The sequence below is a fragment of the Drosophila kikkawai genome, unplaced genomic scaffold, assembly GCF_030179895.1.
Source record: "Drosophila kikkawai strain 14028-0561.14 unplaced genomic scaffold, DkikHiC1v2 scaffold_128, whole genome shotgun sequence".
Taxonomy (NCBI): Eukaryota; Metazoa; Arthropoda; class Insecta; order Diptera; family Drosophilidae; genus Drosophila; species Drosophila kikkawai.
Genome location: NW_027222458.1, coordinates 323,114 through 328,078, shown reverse-complemented (window position 1 = coordinate 328,078; position 4,965 = coordinate 323,114).

The following is a 4,965-nucleotide window of genomic DNA, read 5'->3' as shown; positions in this document are numbered from 1 at the left end:
AGGTTTCTTTAAAAGTCATCACTTCTTTTTGATTCTCAACTAATTTTGAATTCAAATTTTAGCCTAAAATTTGTTGGAGAAGGTAGGAATAAGGTCAGCTCTATGAATTTTTATGCGTATCGATTGATGATGTTTCAACAGTACTGTTTCGACATGTACGTCAAAGTAGAAACGGAACGTCTCAATTTAATTTGTTTTAATCAGTCGAAGTTGGGGCGAGATAAAGTTCGCCGGGTCCGCTAGTTTATAATAGTTTTACACGGCTAATACATTTGCATAAAATTTTGGGAAGTCCTTCCGGAAAAGTCGCTAGCGGCTCAACAGATGGACACACTGTTGTATGTAAAATTCTGAAACACCCTACAAAGATCATAGCTGCGTTGAAATTATGTATCAATGAACTCAGTAAAAAAATATTTAAACAAAAAAATCGAGCTAACGACGCATTACCAATTGGAAGTAATGCCTGCTGTTAGACGATCAAGACTTGGATGGCGTTCACGCATGTGAAGGTGATGAATAAATCCGGGCGTCCGTAATTCCGGACATACGTCATCGCATCTTGAGCATACTCATGCATATGGCGCGGGCTTCCAACATAAGTAGCTGGGAGAATGGTCAAAAAACCGATGTTGGCCGCGTGTCCTTCAGTAGCGATGGCGTCACGCAAGTGGATGTACTCGTTTGAGCGCAACTTCGACTGATTAAAACGAATGAAATTGAGACGTTCCGTTTCTACTTTGACGTACATGTCGACACAGTACACTCAGTTGTAGAATTAAAAAGACGTGATGACTTTTAAACAAACCTGTCGTTGGATTGACCATCTTTATGTTGAAGTGATAACCATCTTCTCCACGACAGAACATCAACGGGTATTGAAGAGCATCATAAGACCGATGAGTCTCATAAACTCGCTGCAATTGGCCATTATCCCGACGCTTAAGAACAATATCGCGCGATTCAACATTCTCGCCAACAATCACCACTGCGACTTCATTGATAGTGGGAGCATTAAATTGTCTTGCATGGCTACCAGTGGGTATGAGTTTCCATATTGTAGCGAGTACAAAGGCTCTGGTGGATGAGCCAAAACGGGCAATTTAATTTTGCCACCTGCACAGCATAAGCCGGGGGTTTCCAACCGAAACTTCAATGCATTACAATGCTGACATACAACAGATAATGAACCAATAACAACGCACGTAAGATCCTTGTAGGATGTTTCAGGATTGTATGCGAATGCAGCGCGATTCAAGTTTTCATTTGCGGCTCGTCTTCCTCTATTATTTTGTCGGGCTTGAGGTGGTCTTTGTGCAGCGCGAAGCTGTGCCATTTGGACACGTATCGATGCATTTATTTCTGTACGTTCCTCTTGCGTCCGACTATTAAGGAAATTCTGATTATTTATTGCATTGCGAGAACGCCGCCCAAGATTTGATCGTCTAACAGCAGGCATTACTTCCAATTGTTTAAGCTCACTTTGGTAATGCTTCGTTAGCTCGATTTTTTTGTTTAAATATTTTTTTACCGAGTTCATTGATACACAATTTCAACGCAGCTATGATCTTTGTAGGGTGTTTCAGAATTTTACATACAACAGTGTGTCCATCTGTTGAGCCGCTAGCGACCTTTCCGGAAGGACTTTCCAAAATTTTCTTATGCTATAACCTTCTTCTGGCAATTACAAAAAACTGAAAAAAAATTGAGCCAAATCGGCCCAGCCGTTCTCTTGTGAATTGATCCCTAACATTTTTTGTCTCCATTTTTATATATATAGATTAGTTCTTACAATGCTAATACATTTGCATACTCAATTGTAAATTTGTAAACAAAAAGTTCACAACTCAGCTAATAATGCATGTATCGACGGCAGAATTTGTACTTATATTAGTTTTTACACGGCTTATACATTTGCATACTCAATTGTAAATTTGTAAACAAAAAGTTCACAACTCAGATAATAATGCATATATCCACTTTAGAATTTATATTTAAATTAGTTCTTACAATGCTAATACATTTGGATACTCAATTGTAAATTTGTAAACAAAAAGTTCACAACTCAGATAATAATGCATATATCCACGGCAGAATTTATATTTAAATTAGTTCTTACAATGCTAATACATTTGCATACTCAATTGTAAATTTGTAAACAAAAAGTTCACAACTCCGCTAATAATGCATGTATCCACGGCAGAATTTGTACTTATATTAGTTTTTAGAAGGCTAATACATTTGCACACTCAATTGTAAATTTGTAAACAAAAAGTTCACAACTCAGCTAATAATGCCTGAATCCACTTCAGAATTTATATTTATATTAGTTTTTACACGTCTAATACATTTGCATACTCAATTGTGGTGCCGCCGCAGAAAAGATAAGTAAAAAGTTTCCTCCCGTCTCTAATTGCCGGTCGTCAACAGTTGTCCGAAATTTAAATTTCGCTCAACCTGCGGACGATTTTTTGTCAACTCCTCGTGCGAGTTTTCCGACATCACGGCAATTAGACAACTTAAAAATCATTTCCAAAGCCAATTTTCTCCACTTCCATTTGCCTGCACTTCGTTCTGCAACGGCATAATTATCGCCGCTTTTTACTCCACTTCTTCGGCCCGTGGTACATTTCTCCGTACATACACACATACGTCCCTATATGCGGCCGTACATCAACGAATAAAACGGTATTGACATACGGACATACATACGTATGTAAATCGGCGCGCATTACTCCGCGAGTTGGTTGGTCACTTACTTAGAGTGGTAATTGACATCCTCAACCTTCAGCCGAACAATATATAAAAAAAAATTATAATAATAAAATAAGTGAACGTGTGTTTCAAGTCGAGCGTGAAAATTCAGTGAAAATTCTACAGTGAATATTTCGTGTTGCCGAATTCGGCCCCCTACCCGAGATCTGTGTGTTTCCCGCCGCCTCGATATTTTCTTGAACACAATTCCTTCAACTTCAAATAATACAGTCCACTTCTCGACGCTCTACTGTACTTATGCCAATATATAAATATATTTTCGGCCTCCAATATTTTCGTACGCCCTCACAACTCCAGTCCAGTTCTCGGGCTTCCACTGTACAAAATATATTTTCTGCCTCCAATATTTTTTCGTACGCCCTTCCAACCACAGTCCGGTTATCGGGTTTCCACTGTCCAAAATAAAGACAACTCATCCATACATATTTTGCATGCTTATCCAACTACATACATATGTATTTATATTCGCTGCCCGTCCTACAGGAATTAAATTACAACCAAACAATAACAAACAAAATAACCAAGATTAAATATTCAAGTGCAAGTGTTTATTTCTCCAAATCTGCACAACCGCCGCAGCAGACGTGTTGTTTTTGTCGCAGTTCCTTGGGTTACGCTTTGCTCTCTCCTGAGCTCTTCACTTATGCACTGCTTTGCCGACGGTATAGCCCAGTGAGTTTTTTCCAAGTCAAAGCCAAGGTTTATTTTTAATTCCGCCTTTCCGGCTCCGTATTAATTACGTGCAAATACTTAAATAAGTTATATTGATTATTTCCGACATTAATAATTAATTTATAATTTTTGTTATCGCGGATTATAATTAATAAATTAATTTTCCAATTTAGACAAGCTCCGAACCACGGAATATATATAGACTTCTCTGCATCCTACTCCACCACGATCACGGACAGTACGGTCTACGTTCTGGTTCCCGACTCTGCTTTCCACTTCGAATCAGGCATCCTTCGCTCAGGTCAGTCGACAACCGCTGATCCGCCGAGTCCCAAATTGAGTTTGTCTACGGGAAACAACAAAAAGCCACTGCCAACCCAAGGGCAAAAAGCGACAAGTCCGTCGATTCTGGTCCCGTTCCTTCGCCAAGACTCACTCAGTCGGTTTCCAAAATGGCTCAAAATGCCCTAGACATCGCCCTGCGAAAGTTCATTTCGACGACAGCCCGTGTTAGCCAATTCGAAGCTAACATCCACATTCCTAGCGCTCCTGACGCGGAGAGGGTTTCCCCCGCCATCTGCCGAGTTCATCGGGACCAAATCCGGGCCCTGTGGGACAAGGTGGAGAAAAGCTATGAAAGCTGCTCCGATCTTCTTTCCGTGTCCTCCGACAGTACAGCCACCGCCACTGAGCTTGAATCCAAGTACAGTGAGTGCTACTCCGTATATTCGAGGTGTCTTGTACAGCTGCAGGAAATTATCGACAAGGCCGCCTCCCAGTCCATTCAGGCTTCCGCCCCTGCGCCCACACCCCCGTCCATGGGTTGTCGATTGCCACCAGTGGACACCGAGGTCTTCACAGGCGATTATCTTCGGTGGCCCACCTTCCGGGACCTCTTCACGGCGATTTACATTAATAATTCCCGACTTACGCCTGTGGAGAGGTTATTCCACCTACTTTCGAAGACAAGCGGCGATGCTCATGCCATCGTTTCAAAGGCCCCTCTGACCAACGAGGGTTTCGTCTCAGCATGGAGCAGCCTTTCCGACCGCTTCGAAAATAAGCGCTTGTTAGTCAACAGTCAGTTAAAGATTCTTTTTAACATCCAGGCTGTTCCTCAAGAATCCGGAGTCGCTCTAAAAGAGCTCCAAGGCACAATTCAAAGCTGTTTGACCGCGTTACAAATGTCCTCCATTGAAGTCGAGGCGTGGGACTGCCTTCTTGTGTATATGGTCTCCTCGAAGCTTCCCAAGATTACGCTCTCCTTGTGGGAGCAATCAATTCACAATAAGGCCGAAATTCAAACCTGGCGTGAGTTGGACGCGTTTCTGACCGAACGCCATCGCACTTTGGAGGCCATCGACGACGTCAGGCCTAGCGGCTCTGGGCATCTTCCGCCAAAGTCAACAAATGCCAATCCCCCGGTGCGCAGGCTCAATTCATACGAAGCTAGGGTGGCTCCAACACCGAGAAGGTGTAATCTATGTTCCAGAGAGGACCACCCTATCCGTATATGTC